A 21165-nucleotide genomic window follows, 5' to 3' on the forward strand; every position below is an offset into this window, starting at 1 on the left:
TGTTCGTCTGTTGTACATGTGGCTGTGTACGAATACGATGAACATTCCGGATAGCGTCTAAAGAACCTCTTCATTATCAGCAAGCGTTAAAGCAGTATTAGTAACAGAAGGTTTCCTTCCATGTACACCAACTGAACGCATACGTCGTTCAAGGTTCCGAAACTTATTGACTATCAGTTTCCTTTTATGAAATAGCAAGTGATTTCTGTCATATATCTACACAGATCAGTAACATATAGACGTATTCGTCACTGGAATATGTCATGAGTATAGATTAGTAATATCAAATATGTTCGTTCGCAATACACGAGTGAAAGAATAAGCTTGGTGTTATGAGATTGAGTAGCAAATATGATTAACATAACAAAATGTTATCGTCTCTGCCGAACATAGGTACCATGAAATTGTGAATACCGTCAAAAATATCCGCATAGAGCAGAATTAAAACCGTAGATGCAGTTTCAGATCTCACAGATTTTTCCGGTACCTTACCGATTCATTCACAATGACGACAGAATCCTCGTAAGAAGCGCCCTATTCATTCACTTCGACATGCAATTTCCGTGTCATACTTCTGATTCAGGTTTTGCAGCTTTCATCTCGGTTCTACCAAATTAAACCACTTTGCAAGACAAACTATCATAGTACTCGTGATAAATATATTTCAACAGCACGTGTAAACAGGGTGTTCGTGGAATGGTCCTTTCATGTTGGCGTGTGGACCGCATATAGTCATTCTTCCTGTGCAAGCTTGGCTCGTTTAACGTTGCTGACAAACAGGTAGAAAGCAGAGCAATATAGACCTTAAGAAAAGCAGTGTTTCAGGTTTGCATGAATACCAAGGGGCAGGTGGACAACTCTGTGTAATAGAATATTATGCTCCATAGGTTACAGTCGGTGCATAATTTTGCTTTCTTTTCCGAAAATATACTGGGACATTTGCATACGTAGTAGACATCACGCTTGTGGACTGGCCGCCTAGGGTCACTGTGGTGCACTACAGCGGAGAGTTCGCACCACAGGATGCTGCCGTGACAGTACTTTTATAGTCCCAGCAAAAGGCAGTTGCTTTAAAGCTGAAAATCACAGGCCAGTCTGCTTGACATGAATTGCATGTACGCTTTGAGAAAGCATTCCTTCTGATTATATTAGACATGCTTGCGAAATTAATAACTGGTTCGATAGAAGGCAGTTCAGGTTTAGGAAGGGTTATTCTAATAAAGCTCAAATTGTAGAATTCCAACAAGATATAGCACATATCTTTGATTCAGGAGGACAAATGGTCTGTATCGCAATTGACCTGTCTAAGGCATTTGATAGGTTGGATCATGGGAGACTACTGACAAAAAATGAGGTTAATTAGACTAAACAAAAGATTTACTGAATGGGTTGTTATATTTCTAGAAAACAGGGCTCAGAGACTTAGAATAGGCGAAGCTTTATCTGACCCTGTAATAATTGAGAGGGGAATTACTCAAGGCAGTATTTTTGGACCTTTTTTTCTTATACATATTAATTACATGAGTAAAGAAGTGGAATCAGAGATCAGAATTTACGCGGATGATGTTATTCTGTATAGAGTATTAAATAAGTTATAATACTGTTAGGAAATGCAAAATTACATCGATAATGTTGTGAGATGGACAGCTGGCAATGGTATGATGATAAACGGGGTTAAAAGTCAGGTTGGGAGTTCCACAAATAGGAAAAGTCCTCTCAGTTTTAATTACTGAGTTGATGTTGTGAATGTTCCTTATGGAATCACCGTAAGTACCTAGGTGTTAATATGAGAAAAGATCTTCATTGACGTAATCGCATATATGGGATTGTAAACAAAGGGTACAGATCTCTTCACATGGTTATGAGCGTGTTTAGGGGTTGTAGTTAGGATGTAAATAAGAGGACATACAAGTATCTGGCAAGACCCCAAATAATGTATGGTTCCAGTGATGGGACCCTCACGAGGATTACTTGTTTCAAGAGCCGGAAAAAATTCAAAGAAAGACAGCTCGATTTTCTCTGGGTGATTTCCGACAGAAGATTAGCGTTACAAAAATATTGAAAAGTTTGAGCTGGTAAGACTTGAGAAAAAGGAGACGAGCTGCTCGACTAAGTGGTATGTTCCAAGCTGTCAGTGGAAAGATGGTATGGAATGACATTAGTAAAGGAGAATTTTTTTAGAATTTGTTTTACGTCGCACCGACACAGGTAGGTCTTACAGCGACGAATGGCTAGGAAAAACCTAGGAGTTGGAAAGAAGCAGCCGTGGCCATAATTAAGATAGAGACCCGGCATTTAATAGGTGTGAAAATGGGAAACAACGGAAAACCATGTTAAGGGCTGCCGACAGTGGGGCTCGAAACTTCTATCTCCCGGATGCAAGCTCACAGCAGCGCGCCCCTAACCGCACGGCCAACTCACCCAGTGCAAAAAAGTTGGAGTGGTGTCTTCAAAAGTTTGAAAGATCACAATGTGAATATAAATTTGGAATTCAAAGGGGTAAATTGTAGCAAATATTAGTTCACAGGTAGGGGAGATGGGTTTTTTAATATCTTACCAATTTCCAATTTCTTTGATATCATTTAGGAAAAGGTTAGGAAAGCAACAGATAGGGAATCTGTCATCTAGGCTACTGCCTTAAATGCTGATCAGTAGTACAGGCGGAATTACGATCTCTGTTGTGAAGGGTAGTTGAATGTGAGCTTCTGAATTTGAGAATGTCGTAGTTTGAGGAACGAGCGAATTTCAGTTCTGCCAAAAATTAGGCAAAATCGCTAGCGAAACTTTTGTGATGATCAAGTCAAAATCACCCGGATCACCACGACGGAAGAAAAGGCGCGAAGGGACAAGTCAAAAGACTATGTGATCCTTGAACTGTTAGCACAAGTCCGCGAACATAATTATTGACTGCAGTACGTACATAGGTGTACACTTTGTTGCCAACACTGTAAGCGCCAGTCCAAGAAGTTACTGACTGTACAGAAGTACATGAGTGTGTGCCGTGTTGCCTACACTGTAGGTGCGAGTCCACGAAATTTCGGCTGTAGTAGTATAAATATTAGTTCAACAGTGGACAGTTTCTGGTTGGGTTGGGTAAAAGTTTTTCATTCCGTATCAGAGAGGGTACGGCGAGCCTGCTAGACGGTTACGTCTCTGAGACCAAGGAAATTTGTGTTGTTGACGTGCTTTGCGGAGATGGTGAGGCGAGTTCAGCCGTGGCTTATACTAGGAACTGTCTCAGTATTCACCTTAGTCCAAGAGAAAGGAAAACCATTATCAGGACCGCCGACGGTTGGAACCCCCGTCTCCACCACCGCATGTAGAGCTGCAAGTCTTTTATAACTAACCGCTGTGCCAAAGCCTGCTCTAGTCGGTGTCATTTCAGTGCTAAGATACATAGTGTGCTGCCGACTGGGACATACAGGTTACCTCGGGTGGTGAATGCATTACACTGACGTATCTCCCGGTCACATTCAAACCTCCTCGTAAAAACTATGGATCGCCTAATAACATGTAATCATCGTACACCGAAAATGAAGCATCTTCATTCTGGTAATGAAACGTTATGGTAGTTAGGACGACTGATGAGCAAAGAAAATGAACAATTAGTTTTAAAACAGTCCACACTTTTAGGAGAACACAACGCTGATACAATCCTGTGCATTTCGATCGCGTCAATCATTAGGTTTAGAAACATCTCCAAAACAACCACTGAAATTATACCCCTATGTAACTTCCTCTGTTTGATTCAAATCAATGTCACAAACACGTTATTCGTAATTCAAGGATCCAAATTGTTCAGCGTGGCTCAGGTCTAGTAGGTCATACCGTGCAATCCACTGGATTTTTTGCCACCAATCAGCATAGGAAAGTAACTGATACCGTCTGATCTACAATCGTACGCCCATTTCCGCCCTACATTCTCTTAGAGAAATGATCAATTACATGAATACACAACTCATTTTTCTCATTGCTGATAATAATATCTTTCACCGTGAACGTGTGCTGTGAATTCAGTGCACGATGTCTCACGCATGTGAGATATGAAACAGTTCCGAATGATCAATAACCAAATGTTCAGGAAAGAATGGACAACGCTTGAGTACATTACGTTAATAAATATTTCAGAAAAATTAAAATGTTCCGCATTTTAATATATTCCTCATTTCTTCCGCTTTTGAAATGTATTGAAGTACCACAGGTGCTTATTAGATCAGTGAAACTCATGTTACATCTATGATATCGTGCGCATTTCCGGCAATTTTTGGAATTAGTACTATCAAAAGGGGTAATTTTGGCCAGTTTGGAAATTAAACTGCCAACAATTCTTAGAGTTTGAAGTATAAAATAAAGTGATTAACCCCAAACTCTTAATGAGAGGCTGATTTAATCTACTTCATGTTCAATTCAGCCATCAACTAAATGCGATTCGTAAAATCTAAAACGAGATCATTTTTTGGTTCCATTTTCGGTTGGAGGAGATAGAAAATTTCCTCGACGGAAGTTTCACAGGTGTCATTGTCATTTTTAACGAAAGCGTCCTTTGCTCTTTATATTGATTTGAGGACAGTAACCTCCAATTCTTGTGTATAAATAAATTTTTTGACAACATATGCATGTCTATATACGTCTTTCTTTACGGGAAGCACAATTATGATAAAATGATTCCGCTTTTATAGCTTCCCCACATGGTGATGTGACACCATCAGTTACTGCCCCCGTTGTTTCTTCAGATATAGAGATCAATGATGGCCAGTGTGGTTTGGTAATGTGCGTAGAAAACACTAATGTTAAGTTGGGTACTCCGATTCATAAAACAAATGCACAGTGGTAGGACTTTCAAATCACTGTACCAATGTCTGAAGTTACACCTGCGCCCAATGCTACCCCGTTTGACGGTACTGGTAAATGTCTCTTTGTACGTAAACTGGGACGCAATCGAACATATTTAGGATATCTCTCTAAGTTTCATGATAAGAACGTCTCCCTAGTTTTCTCGATGTACACCTGAAGATTACCGTTCAATTTGGGTTACCTAGTATACGTTCTAAACGCACCTTGGAAAGGAATACTTAAGAATCATAAGTTCCTGAGTTCAACAACCATGAGACCCTGGGTTTAGTGTTGACTTCGCCTTGAAATACATGCTGAAGAAGGCTTCATAAACATTTATATTTAATATACGAAACATAAATTAACAACTGATACTACATGGAGTATAAACTAATAGCCGAGAAATATTAAAACAAGAAATACCACAGAGTTGAGAAAGTATATCTCAAACGCTTCGATTAAAGCTCTTCAATTGCGAATTAATCCTTCAGGCGTATAAATTTTCTGTGAGTGAAAGAGGGCAATTTGCATATTCGATAGCAAATAGCACAGTACACATCAGTATACACTGGCCAAGTTGCTTGAATTAAGACCGGTACTGTACACTTCGCGTTACACAAAACACGTAATATTCCACTAAAAATCACTGTGACACAGCCAATCTCCGGGTAGAATCAATTATAATTTATAATTCCTATTAGAAACCTCATCCCTCAACTCTTTCTCAGCACTGCAAATGAAAACGACTACCTTATATTTAAACGCACTCTGTACATTAATATTCACGGTGGTGCTGCTCGATTGTTTATTTCCCATCGACGTTCTAACAGATACGACAGCAACAAGCACTCAAAATAATTTCACAGGTCACGTAATTATTGGTCCCTCTGTCTCTCATAATCTGGAAATATCGAAAGCGCACAATACTACACTATAGCCCAGCTAAGTTGTGGTGACATGTATTAACTGATACAGCACCATCTCGTGCTGTTCGATCCAGTTTGGATTCTGGACTGTAGGGGAAATTTATAACTTGTTTGTGAGACTAGCACAGCAGTAATCGCGACGTACAATGCAACGGAGAAGAAAGATTTGGTTAAAATACCATTGTCAATTATCCTACGAGTGGGCTAAAGCTTGTTTGCCACTTTTGTTCCAGGTGAATGACACAGCGAAGAGTAACCCACGGCAAATTTCATCCCAACGCTAACTGTAATTGAGTACAATTATACATACCATTAATAATAATAATAATAATAATAATAATAATCGTATGGCCTCAGCTACCGTGTGCAGACATTTCAATTTGACGCCATCTGGCTGTCTGCTCGTCAATTTCGACGTTCCGATTTACTCTAGGCCCCCACTAGATGGCAGACCGAGTAAACCGAAACTCTCTTGGGCGTCTATGGCTGAGATTTAATGAATTTTGTCGGGTAAACACCAAATGTGTCACCAGAGATCTTTTACATGCCGACATCGTACGACATGGAGTGTCGAATGGACTTTTTTCCGCCCTTCAAAAATCCGACTACCTCTGCCGGGTTTGAACCCGCTATCTTGGGATCCGGAGGCCGACACTCTACCGCTGATCCACAGAGGCAGCTATACATACCATTAAAAACACAACAACTGAGTAAGTTATCAGTACCCTTCACACCCATTAACTTCAGGCGTTGTTGATCATGGTGTCTTAAATTTCCTTTATGAAGTAACAACACAAGCCGATATACTCCAATTCGTGAATCTTGGAGCTCAATTAATATCTTTTGCAAATTTATAATTAAGACATGAGAGTAATTAAGGTGTCCTGTCAAGTTCATAGTGGTACATTACAAGTGCTAAATTACCGTAGATATATCGAAGACGGGTGACCTAACAAAATGCAGTACGTATTTGGGCAAGTTAAAAAGTTTTCTTGTTGTTTAAGTGGAAGTCATTTTCCTTTCAATTCCGACTTAGTTAATATATAATTTTGGAGTTGTCTAGTCTGTAGAAACTAATTCAAGATTAATAAAGCTAGAACATATCTTAAAAAGAAAACATTTAATTAATAACAGAATATACCTGAAAAAGAAATTCTCATTCGTTTTATTAATCTTGCATGAATTTTGACAGATTGGGAAACACCAACATTGTATAATAACAAGTTAAGAGGTTCATGAAGCCACTAGTAACGATTTATGCAGGAGACTTCATCTTGAGGCCTGGCTTAGTGGCTCCTACGGAACAGCGCTGGCTTCCTGAGCCTAAATTGGCACGTTCAATCCAGGATCGGTCTGGTGGTATTTGAAGGCTCGAGTGTATTAAACTCTGAGAGGTAGTTTTATAGGCGCGTAAAGGAACTCCTGCGGGATAAAATCCATCTCCTCATCGCCTCCGAAAATCTTCATGGTTTTTACCGGGATCTAATACTACTACTATTATTGTTGTTGTTATTATTATTATTACGTCGTTCTGAATATTAGTTTGCTTTTTCTATTTTTAATTAGGCCTACCTTGTTTCACTTGATCACCAAGGCCGTACTGGTACCTGACGTGTTTGTTTGTAAAGAGAAAACACGCACATTTCAAGCGAACTGGGGAAGCGAATCACAAAAAAATATCACCATGTTGCTAAGTAATGCATTGGCTGCCTACTCGAGACAGAAAATGTCACGGAAACTCGTAATACCTATAGAAGGAATCAGTCTCCTGTACATTTCCCCCCACCTAATAAATGTCTAGATTCAAAATGAAATAAAACGATCCAGTAAATAATATACAACCTGAAGGTACACTTAAACACTATATAGTAAAATATACTTAATCACTGCATGGCAAAACACACTTAATCACTACGCGACAAAACTCAAAGCTTGTTAATTGATTGGTACCTCTCCTGCCGCCAGAGTTTGAACTTCCTGAAAATCTCAACCGATGTATCCAGGAACACACTTAGAACAGTAGTCATTAGGTCACTGCACCAACGCACCCATAATAATAATAATAATAATAATAATAATAATAATAATAATAATAATAATAATAATAATAAAAATGAAAAGTCCAAGAACATGTGGTCAGGGGAGAGGAAGAGAAACCACAGCGAAATGATTAAGAGAGAAGGAAAAAGAACTAATCAAGAAGCCAATTGTTTACCGCGGTTCAAAGTAAGCCAGTATCGAATAAATAAAAATAAAGTCGAACCTCCCTTCTGCGGATCCGAGGAAAAATGTCCGTTACGAGAGGTGTCCACTAAAACAAGTTTGTAAAAATAATTGAACATTTTAACGGCAAAGAACATTCACCTTAAATACAAGCATACATGTCTTTATTTTTATTATTCTAAGTCATTTCTGTGTTAGTATTTCATAGAGAGTTATTATCAGTGATTTTACATCATTTACAAACATTACAGCTTCGTGAAGTAATCGTGAAGCTTCGTCTGTGTAAATTTAGCACACGTTTTCTTAACTGCGATATTCGCGAAAACGGAATAGAGTCTGTTAAATGGTACCATAGTGTTCTTTACCTACTCGCGGACCAGCGTGACACACACATTCTTTATCTGTTTAAGCATATTTAGTCCCTGCTTCATTGACAGAACTGCTTGCTCTTCTTCCGCCTCACCGTCATCGTCACTTTTCGTTCCTGATTCGGGCTCTGTAAAACGATAACAGTTTTTATTCAAAATTGTCCTTTTGTACGACTAATGAAGGCTGCTATGGATAGCTAGAAATATTTCTTAAGTGCAGTGAATTAAATTAAAGCTGAAAATTTTGCTTAAAAGAATTAAAAGCTCTCTATCACAAGGAGGAAATGAATGAGGAGCTGAAGTGCAAACATACATGGACCTTACGATACGTGCAATACACAATTACTGTGTAATTTGACAACACAGAAAGTTTACCGTAAAGTGCATCCTGGAGTCGGGACTGCCAGTCGCCCTCGAGATCGTCAGAGCAAGGAATATTCTCTTCTTCGACTTCAATATCATACATCAATCCAGCTGTCGTTGCTAAAGTCCGAAGTTCATCATATTCATTTCGAACCTTTACCTCTGCTTGTTCTTCAACTGTAGAATTAGTGATGCCGCATTTTGCAAGGCATTTCCTGATTGTGGTTTCGCTGACTGCATTCCAGGCTGGCTTTGTCCACGAAACTGCATCGCCAACATTGATCTTCTTCAACAAATCAAAAGCTGAGTCTACTTCATCCATGTGTGCCACTAACGAACGTAAAACGCTCTTAGGATAGTCTAATTTGAATGATTGAATGATTCCTTGATCCAATGGCTGAAGATGGGAAGTGGTATTGGGTGGAAGGAACAAGAGTTTTACATTTGAAATACGTATTTATGGATGACACGTAGCATTATCTAGCAATAAGATCATGTTACGGTTTCTGGCCTTCATATTGGAATCCAAATCTAGGAGCTAATTCTCGATTATTGCAACGTCATCCATGCCTTTTAATTTTCATGCCATTCGACACCAAGACAATTTAAGTCATGTTTTTAAAGCACATGGGTCTCAAGGATTTGCCGATTATTAGAGGATTTTCCTTTTCACCGAGTGTGTTGCAACAAAACTTGATGGTGATTCTTTCCTTTGACATTTTTCCACGCTTGCAATTTTCATTAGGCAAAGTGAGTGACTTCTTCGGGATCGCCCTAAAGAACAGACCAGTTTCATCAACATTCAAAATGTCTTTCAGTTCGTAACTATTCAAAATGTCTGGTAACCTCTCTTTCCGATCTTCTTCTTCAGTCGCAGATACATCACCACCTTCTCCAAGGCCTGTTTTGAAACCAGCGTTATGACGTTTTCTAAAACAATCTAACCAACCATTGTTGGGAACAAAACTCTCATCTTTCAGATTATTTGCGATTTATCGAGCTTTTCCTTGTAGCATTGGTCAACTCATACACAGTTTCTTCACTCGAGCACACTTGAACTACTCATATACCGCAATGTTCACTTCTGAAAAAGTGACTCCCGCTTTCTTTTCACTCCTCGATTCCTATTTTCCTCCCACTCCTTTAATATTTCTGTTCTGTTCTTCACAATAGTGTTTATTTGAGTTTTCCGGCAATTGAATTTTTCGGCAAGCTTTCTCACTGAATGTACCTTGTCACTTTCTATAATCACATTTCTTCTTGCCTCGAGATCTAAACACGATCGTCCCTTGTTACTTATAATTAACAGACAACTAAAATTCTACGGTATTTCTGTCTCACTAATTAGCGCCTGAACTGTCTTTTCCTTTTCAAGTTGACTACCTGAGCTCGACTATACCAGGGCCAATCCGAGTTATGAATACAATAATGCAAGAAGGGAAGAAAATCCCCAGGTAACTTGTGAGTCAACAGTCTCTGGCAGCATTTCTGGGCGATTAGAATTCTCGTAATAGGCCTATACACCACTAGGTAGAACTGCATTCCGATGTACCTTCTCTCCTCTTGCACTCGAAATAGTATAAACATTCAAAAGGGATTTACTTATATCTGAAGAATGGTTTTAAAAGAAAGGATGGCATGTGGTCCGGCGTAATAAATTGTCCTGCAACGTGTAAAGTGTCCACTTAAGTCAAGTGTACGGGACAAATCGTGATGTTCGCTGTCTGGAGTTCGAGGTGTCAGCTTAAATGAGGCCAATTTAACACTTGCCTTATGTAAAATGAAATCGGTTCCGAGGAAAATTGTCCATAGAGGGAGGTGTCCGCTGATTAAGGGTGTCCGTTAGGTCAGGTTCGACTGTAATAATAATAATAATAATAATAATAATAATAATAATAATAATAATAACTATATTGTCACAGCTAGAGTGTGCCGGAACTTCAATTAGACATAAATTATGATGCCTAAAGTGGCGATTTCCACGTTCTGTTTTATTCTACCGAATTAGAGAAAAACGGTTGGGTGATAAGTGGTAATTTGTTTTGAGCGCATACGCCGAATGTGTCCCCATAGATCTCCTACATGCCAACATCGTACAACATGAAGTGCCGAATTAAGTTTCACCAATCTTCAAAAAATCTGACAGCATCTGACGAATTCGAATCCGCTATTTGGGATGCGGAGGCTGACATTCTACCACTGATCCAGCAGGGAGCTATGGAAATCGGTGAACATGAACTATGATCCAATTTCACGATGATTACATCTCGTATATTTCATCAAGATAGTTGATAGCGTTATAGCCAGTTGGGATTGGCATAGAATTTCTCGCCAAGGCAACAACACTTTAAATCCGGCCAGTTCACGTAGTATTATTTGAAATGAAATGTCACACCCTGAAGTGTAGATTTCAAGTCAAACTGCAGGTCTCACGGCTATGAACACGACGTTAACAGTCACTTAAACAGTCACTTAGTTTCTTTATTTCGTCTTTATATGTTTTGTGACATACGATAAACTTATGAAATGCGACGATAAATCAAAGTCCATACTACTATTCAAAAAATATATAATCCCCGGATTACCATACACGCCTACTAACTGTCGAAAGTCAAACTTGATGCATGTGGATAAGCATTACTATCATTTAATCAAAGTCCGACTCGTTGGCTGAATGGTCAGCGTACTGGCCTTCTGTTCAGAGTGTCCCTGGTTCGATTCCTGGAAGGGTAGGGGATTTTAACCTTCATTGGTTAATTCCAGTGGCTCGGGGGCTGGGTATTATTTCTTTCCCCAACATCCCTGCAACTGGCACACCACTCCTAACACTATCCTCCACCACAATAATACGCAGTTACTTAGACATGACAGATGCCACCCACCCTCATCGGAGGGTCAGTCTTACAAGGGCTGCACTCGGCTAGAAATAGCCACACGAAATTATTAATATTTTATATCAAGGCAGCTCTTCCTTTCCAGTTGAGTGAGAGTATAAAATACAAAATAACATTAAATGTTACTCCACGAGTTATTTCCTTTTAGGTGCAGACAAGTGAGATATAATGCACATCATGTTAGAACGATGTAATTTCCCTGCTACCAACCGAGGAGTGTCTATTCACAAGACTATATTTCCACCATGGGAAAGTTTTGGCAAAAGGATGGAAGCAACGTACCTATGATCGTGTATGGTAGAACTTTTAAGGAATTACATTATTCTGGTCTGGATTGTTCATGGAATTCGATAGTACTAAACTACTGCAATATATGTAGACGAAATAATAATTTTTGAAAGTGGAAATAGGACCTTTTCAACAGACACTTCCCAATTACGGTTATTACTGGTGGCGAAAATGCTGCTTCTGTTATGTGCTATGAATAGAATAGTTGTCAGCCAGAGCGGATACTCTATTCCCTGGAAATCTAGGCTCGTGTTCCGCCTGTGCTATTGTAATTCAGTTAACTTGAGACAGAGTATGAAAGGTTCTCAGGGACAAGAAATGGAGCTAGTCAGGGTACAATTCCGGAAATCTAACTTATCATAAAGTACATAGCAATTGAAGGGATATTGAAGACAAGAATTGTTGACCGGATATACATATTGTGTTGATTTGGAAGGATTCAGATTCAGAGGATTTATTGAACATTACAGGCCTTCACCCAATACAGAGTTCAAATCCATGCTAGCGTAAGCAAACAATACTGTATAAAAAGTTAAACCAAACGTCCAACGGTCAACACACTACCGGGTAGCCGCTGGCCCTGTGAATAAATCTAATCTACCGGCATACCGTAAGAACTGAATGCGCTATGATAAGTATAGTGGGTTTGATTTAGAAGGAATGTAAGAGAAAACATTCAACAATTCAGAAGGCAGTATCAAGAAACTTAAGTAGTGGACTGAGACCTCTTGTAGATTATTCAGGGTCAAACGAATGAATGTCACAGTCACAATGGGTAGAATTTCAAAAGGTGTGACATGATAACTCGTTATATTCAAATTAAAATCCGGTACATACAATTTTAAAATGGACTATTAATCGAAGTATGAAGATCCCAGGACAAACCTCTTTGAGTGAACTTACTAAATGTTTAGTAACTCCTACACGTTAATCTAAGTGCGATGCTGACGATCCTAGTTAGCATGACAAAATTTTCATTCCCATGGACTTGTTGAAAGTAGTTCGAGATATTGTTTCCGACAATGAAGCCATTGTCATTAAATGAGCGTCCCATGACTGATATATTGATGGAGAAATAATTATTGAGTGGATTATGTGACTGTTTATTCATCATTTAATATTTTATCTTTTACTTCGTCATTAACGCTCACATTAGATGCTGAAATAGCTATACAGTGTGGTCGTAAAAAGCCTGAACCATACCGATAAGTAATTAAAAAAATATGTCGGTACCTCGTGCCGTTGTCGTTTCATCAGCTGTTGAATTTTCCAAACAGTTCGCTTCGCGGGCGAATTCAAATGGGTTTTACAAGGCGGTGGTGCTAAATCTGCACGTGGCTTGGTCGGGCTTGAGAGCCATGCTGAGAAAACTAACACAGCGTGGGTTTCAGCCATTGCCACCGTAGCGTGCTTGCTGTGCGCCGAGCCTATCAGCAGGGAGGTGCTTGTTCAAGTCACTCCCATGGAGAAGTTCATTCTATTGGCACTCTCAAGACGGTCATAAGCCAATTTCAGATTTAGCAAGGAGAAATCAAAGTCCGTACTACTAGTCAAAAAAGCTTGTAAACGCCGAATTACCATACGCATACGTAACATGTAAATACTGCTACTAACTCTAGAAAGTCACAAACTTGGTGCATGTGGATAAGCATTACTATATTTTATATCAAGACAGCTCTTCCTTTTTACTTGAGTGAGAATATAAAATACCAAATAACGTTAAATGTTACTCTGCGATTTAATTCTAACGCTCATATGCCCGGTTCACGTTGTTTCCAAGCACCTTGTATATGTGGAGAGAGATAACTGAATGCTTTTTGCCAGTACATGGAACATCCAGAAAGTAAGCTCCGCACACAATGGTAGTAACTTAATTGATATTTTGTTTTACGTCGCAATAACTCAAACAAGTCTTTTGGCGAGATGGAATAGGACAGGGCTAGAAATGAGAAGGACTTTGCCGTGGCAATAATTAAAGTACAACCCAAGGATTTGCATGTTGTGAAAGTAGGAACTTCGGGAAACCATCATCGGCTGCCATCAATGAGGTTTGAACCCACGATAATATGAATGCAAGATAACAGCTATAATCGTAGTAGCGTTGAGGTAACGATTATAGGAGTGCGTGAAGAGTTCCTATATTAATGGGAATCTAAGGCGTTACTTTGACACATTTGTATTATGTTGTTGCATCGTACTGTTAGTTTAAGAAGTTCAGTGTAATCCAGTGATTTCTTGTGTGAGAATTGTGATCTATTATTTCTTTGTTGAATTCATAAAACGTGACACAATCCAAGATTTTCTCTCTTATTTGTATGGGAGGAAACTATCATGAGTGATAAATTAATGAAAATATAGAATTAAAAACTTTAACGAAGTGCTTAATATCATATATAACAAGCAGCCAGACAGTTGATGATCCACTGTCAATGAGGATTTGTGGCATCCGGTTGTTAGCGTTGTAGCCTTAATTTAATGCTTATTTAGATATAAGCAGCCATTCTTTCAATGGACATTCGAAATATTTATTCCTTGTTTTATTTAAGTAGTAAAGGAGGAGGCTGAATTTTCTGCTATTCTACCCGTTATTACTTATCCAATAGCAGACAACAGGTCTTTACAGAGTGCTATTATATTGAAATTGCATTCAAATTCAAAATTTTCAACAATATCTGATTGTACAGCCACTGGAAGGAAACGATTCTTGAGTGTGTCAACCCTCAGCTCTATAGCACGAGTTGCTAAAGGATCGTAATATCATTTAATATTATGTCTTTTACATTGTCATTACACACCGAATAAATGCAGCGTACAACCATTTTTCTGAAATAGCACTGCTTGCTTATTTAGCAGTATAGATCCACTATTTAATTGTCATTTGAAACAAATGTTCTTATTCCTCATTGTACTTCAGCAGGTGAAGCAGTAGCTAAAATTACGTGTACTCCACATACTATAATTATTTTGTGTCTTATTATTTCATTTTATACATAATAATTTTAAATTATACTATTGATTTTACGCAAGTAACTGACACATAACTGACAGAACAAAGAAAAAACAAATTTAACATCCACATCCTCAAGGCTATTTTGGTAAGATATTAAAACAAATCTTTATCAAGTGATTGTTTTTCGACCTGCTATAAACAGTGAAAATAAGAAAGAAGGGCTTACCTATAAATTATGCGTTCCAGAATTTTTGTTATAATACAAAGTGTTTTATTTTAGTTTGAAATTAGCATAACGTCATTTAACCTTCAGAATGGATACCAATGGACCCATACGTCTCCAGAAAAATACAGTTATGTAACCAGCGAAACTTATCTGACAGCTAAGGGTTAAATTACTATGCTTTCACGCAAGGAACGATCACGAATATCCATATAGAAATTTATCATTCAATGCAGAATACTCAGTGTGCTACTTACTCTTCGTAAAATATGAAATTCAGTTTTAGAAGAGTTTCTTCAGCACTAGAGATTTGCATTTTACTTTCGAACATTACGATGATGCTCAATTCAATTTATAAAAAATACCAATTACATCGTTAACTCGTACCTAAACAGGGAAATATTTTATTTTATTCCATTTTTTCCTTCAGCCACAAGTTAATTAGCTGCAATGGAGACTAATATAAGCTTATTTATAGTTCGCATTTCTGTAAAATTTATGTATCACTGGCCATTTAAAATGGTTACACCCTAATATACTAAAGGTATTGATTGCGAACTGTTGAATGTTGGGTCTTTGTTTGAGATATTACTCTACGTATACTCCACCCAATATCTGGATTGATTAATTTGATACGGTAAATACCATGAAGGAAGACGTATCATCGTCGAGCGATTTGACTGAGGTACAACGAGCCTTGTAGCTGTTAGCTTTCGTTCAGGAGTTGGTATATTCGAATCTCACCATCGGCAGCTCTGAAAATGGTTTACTTTGGTTTTCCATTTTAACACCAAGAGAAAGCTGGCGCTGTACCTTAATTAAGGACACGGCGGCTTCCTTCCTACTCATAATGATTTCCTATCTTATCGTCACCGAATACGAAATCTGAGTTACTTTACCGAGTGAGTTGGCCGTATGATTAGGGTTGCGTAGCTTCGAGCTTGCATTCAGGACAGGCTGGGTTCAAATTCCTCCGTCGGCTGCCTTAAGGATAGTTTTCCTTTGTTTCCGACTTTCAATCCCGGCGAATACTGAGGCTATGGCCGCTTCTTTCCTACTCCTAGCTCTTTCCTACTTTATCGTCGCACTCGAGTTCGACTCTTTGGCAAACCCTAACCTGACAGATCCAAGTTCGGTTCTCATGGCTAACCTCGCAGACACAAGTTCGACTACTTGTCTAATCGTAACCGGACAGGTCCAAGTTCGACTCTAAACCCGAAACTTAACCTAAATGATCTACCCTAAATTAATAGGGTCAACTTCAGAACCCCGTCCAAAGTCGCAGACTTGAGTTCGCCTCCTGGACTAACCCTAATTTTACAGACTAGAGTTCGACTCCAACGGCTAATCTTACAAACTCGAGTTCGAATCGTTGGCTAACCCTAACTTCAACTCTTGATCACTAGCATAACCTAACTGACCTACTCTAACTTAATAGGGCCAAGTTCTACACCCCAGCTAACCTCGCCGACTCGAGTTCAACCTTCTGCCTAACGCTAACTTTATGAACTCGAGTTTGATACTTTCTGACCTTGAAATCAAAAGTTCGATTCATGTATTTATTTTTGGTGTACGAGTCATTCTTTTGAAATCGGATAGCAAAGAAAATTATAATTTGTTTAAATTTGAAAGTAGCCTTATGTCTCGGTGAATGGTTACCAGAATATTCAGGACTTGGCTAGTGCCGGAACATTCTCGTCGCACCTTCCAGAAAGCGCACGGGGAAACCTGACGAAGAGAGCAATACACGGAAATGCCGGTCACGCCCTCAGACTGGGAGCTAGCCTCTTTCAGGAGGTACCGAAGGGTGATAAGAAAGCGCTGGCACGTAGCAATAAAAGTGATGACTCCCACAGAGATATTGTGACTGTCTGGGTGGTGGCAGCGTCCAATGATTCTCTCATATTTTTCCTTTATTCTCTGCGTAGTTACTAATAATATTGTTATTTGATTTACGTCCCACCAACTAAGTTTACGGTTTTTGGAGACGCCGAGGTGCCGGAATTTTGTCCCGCAGGAGTTCTTTTACGTGCCAGTAAATCTACCGACACGTGGCTGACGTATTTGAGCACCTTCAATGATCACCGGACTGAGCCAGGATCTAACCTGCCAACTTGGGGTTCAGAAAGCCAGCGCCTTAACCGTCTGAACCACTCAGCCCGGCGAGTAGTTACTTGTCTAGTTTGGGTTTCTTCTCGAACCCAAGGCTGCTGGGCTACGAGCATCGGAGAGTAAGTCTTGAGTGTATTTTGAGTGAAAGGTTGATAATTTTGGCAGTGTATGTTGTGTAAATGGGTAAGTGTTTGTGATCTCTCTGCCTGTTATAGATATGTGCCGGGCTCGTAGCCTAGTATGCACCATTCCTCTGATTAAAAGTATGGCATTTTACTTTAAATTTGTTTTTGGTTAGGACAGTAGGCCATTTACTCTCTTCATTTTCTGAATACTTTATATAAGAGAGGTGAAAATATGCTCGGTAAAACACTATCCATGTTGAATATAATTTTTAGAACTTTATTGAATTTTAACTTAACTTATTTGTGATACATACTTCTGGCCTAAGATTCCTCTTTGCAAATTTGTAAAGTTTGTAAATTTAGTAAAGTCTTGTTGCTGAGTTGTTTAAATATTAATTACAGATGATAAACTGATTGCTTGCTAAACAGTTTCTATCCAACTTCACTTCCCCTCTGGCTACTTCCTTTACGAAACTTTACAAAATTTACAAACTTTACAATCTCTACAAAGGTCAAACGTAGGTCAGAAGTATCCCTTATAAATAAGTTAAAATCCAATAAAGTTCCAAAAGGTCTATTCAATATGGATAGTGTTCTGTTGAACATACCTTCACCTCTCTTACATAAAGTGTACAGAAAATAAAGTCAGTATTGGGGCATACTGGCCCAACCAAAAGTGAGGTAAAACGCCATTCTGTTACAATGTCACCACTTATAATGTTCACTTAAAATAAAAAAGCATATTATTAAAAAATTCATTTCTGCGCAATGTCAAATTTTTCACTGTATTCAATGTTGATTATATTATATATTCCAGACTCGGAACATTTTACAGAAATATTATGAACATACCATTAAACATGGGACCTTCATTTATTTAAATTTATTAATATAATACTATATGGAATAAACTGATAACTGTCTTTCGAATTTATTTATTTATTTATTTATTGAGATGTTCTGATTTAGTAAATTTTTCCGCCATCCCAACATTTGATCAACGTATTTTGAAAATCACCATGCTTTCCTCTTGAAAACAGGAGAGGGACTGTAGTCACAAAACTTTAGGAGATTTGCTGTAATCGCATGAAATTCAATTTATTTGTTCAGTTTTTCAAACTAGCGCCTGACTTTATGCAAATCTTCACGAACTGAAACACCTACATGCATCCGTTGAACATGCGCTGCATTTCTATCGACTTGTTGAGTAGCTTCGTGCTTCGTGTAGAAGCTCAGTTTTACCATAGTAATTCGTTATTCATTTTTTATTCGTCGGTCATTGACGGCCTCGCAAATTTGATAACGCAGATTTTATGAACTACCGAATCTAAAAGCATTGATTTATTCAGATATTCTTTAAGTTGCGAAATGAAAATGAACTTAATATTTTAGCGATTATTTCAGTAAGAATGTGAACATATTATGGGCGTGAAAATTAGTTCTCTTTACACTCTCCCTCTCTCTAAGGGTAACTGTTTTTTTTCTATGGGCTTTACGTCGCACCGACACAGATAGGTCTTATGGCGACGATGGGATAGGAAAGGCCTATGAGTTGGAAGGAAGCGGCCGTGGCCTTAATTAAGGTACAGCCGGAGCATTCGCCTGGTGTGAAAATGGGAAACCATGGAAAACCATTTTCAGGGCTGCCGATAGTGGGATTCGAACCTACTATCTCCCGGATGCAAGCTTCACAGCCGCGCGCCTCTACGCGCACGGCCAACTCGCCCGGTAAGGGTAACTGTAATATGGGCCTTCGACGTCACAAAAATTACAGTAATATTACACAATAAACTTAACTAGTGTTTCTGTGGGCACTACTACAGATGGGAACATATTATTTATGTGAAGCCTTCCTAGATTTATTTTAAAACGTTCATATTTTTTAAGAAGCTAAGTTCAATGTTTGACGTTTTTGTCCGATTTGACACGGAATGTCCCATTAGGTTGAGCATAGAACAAAAAAAAGGAAAATAATAATATTCAAATCATGAATTAAATGTCAGGTGATTGTAGCTTTTTCAGTTTACACATCATACATACGTACAGACTTCGATGGCTTTCAGCATGTAGTTTACAAGGGCCAATGAATGAACTATGCTCCTTCACAACCAAGAATTTTCAGTTAGCACAGGGGTACCTTCACAGTTTTCACTCATAAATAACCAGATATAGTGATCGCCGCTTAGTCCTGCCTTTAAGTCATTTACTCTCTATGGCCGAGTATTCTTCTACATAGTAACCTAACCACATTTATTTATATCACGTGATCCGACCAGTGTCTAGTTCAATCCTGTGTTAGTCACTGAGAACGCCATGTTACTGTATCACCTTGCTCGACATATTACAGTATGTTACCTGCAGCATATAATTAAGCAGTCTACCTGACTCCACTCCCGCACAGCCTGAAAGTCAAGTAATGTGAGGGTAGTTTCGAATGCGACCTCACTTTCTCCTTATATAATCACCTAGACGTTAAGCCCCTTTAAACAAAAAGCATCACCATCATCATTCTTATATAAGTCCGTTGATCGTATCAGTAAATGAACTACAGCCTCAGTAAGCACCAGAAACATACAAACTTCCATCTGAAATGATGGAATTCAGTGGGGATGAAGCAATAAATTGATTTCGCGGATTAATATAAGTATTTGGTGGGGACGTAAGTCCGTTCGCATTTTAATATTTCTTTCTTTCTTTCTTTCTTTCTTTCTTTCTTTCTTTCTTTCTTTCTTTCTTTCTTTCTTTCGTTCTTAATCCCTTCACCGACCACAGTTGGTTTTTCCCTTGGACTCAGTGAGGGATGCCACCTCTACCGCCTCAAGGGCAGTGTCCTGGAGAGTGAGAATTTTGGTCTGGGATACAACTGGGGAGGATGATCAGTACATCGCCAACGCGGCCTCACCTGCTATGCTGAACAGGGGCCTTGCGGGGGTTGGGAAGAGGGAAGGAAGCGACCGTGGCCTTAAGTTATGTACCTTCCAGGCATTTGGCTGGAGTAGAATTGGAAAACCACCGAAAACCACTTCAAGGATCGCTGAGGTGGGAATCCAACGCCCATCTACTCAGTTGATCTCCCGAGTCTGAGTAGACCTCGTTCCAGCTCCCGTACCACTTTTCAAATTTCGTGCCAGAGCCGGGAGTCGAACCTGGGCCTTCGGGGATGGCAGCTAATCGCACTAACCACTACAATATAGAGGCGGACATGTTAATCCATACAGCAGGAATATTGAACCTGGGGTGGCCGCAACCCGCTCTACAGAAGCGATAGATCAAGTATTGACGCATCACTCATTCACGTGGGCAGGCAAGAATGGCTTACAATCAGCTGTTCAGTGTGTACCTGACTGTCGGTGACCTCTCTAACATATGCTGCAGTTCGTAAGCGCTAGTGTTTACTTACATGGAAAGTTTCAATGAGCATTTCAGACGCCTTAGGCTCGTTTATTACCGCAAGTGCGAAAATGCTTCATGAATTCGGAGGGAGGTTTGTTCTGTTTACGGTGAAAGTGCGGTAACCGACTGGACATATCGGAGATGGTTTTCTATGTTTCGATCTGGAATTCCTTCATTAAGAGCAAATCTCGTGCCGGAATACCCAGTGTTACAGACGAAGAAAACCCAGGAGCTGGTGGAAAGTAACCCAAGGGTGACAGCAGGAGAAGTAGCTCAAATGCTGAATATAACGTCCCTGAAGAGACTTGGTTACATACTTAGCTTCGATGTTTGCGTGCCACATGAACTCATAGAAAGGAGTTTGGTACCGTGCGAGTCCATTTATCACTCCTTACTGAGGCACAATGAACATGGTCCATTTCTGAAAAGTCTGGTGTCGGGTGACGAGAGGTGGATCATATATAACA

The sequence above is a fragment of the Anabrus simplex genome, chromosome 2 (assembly GCF_040414725.1).
Source record: "Anabrus simplex isolate iqAnaSimp1 chromosome 2, ASM4041472v1, whole genome shotgun sequence".
Classification (NCBI taxonomy): Eukaryota; Metazoa; Arthropoda; class Insecta; order Orthoptera; family Tettigoniidae; genus Anabrus; species Anabrus simplex.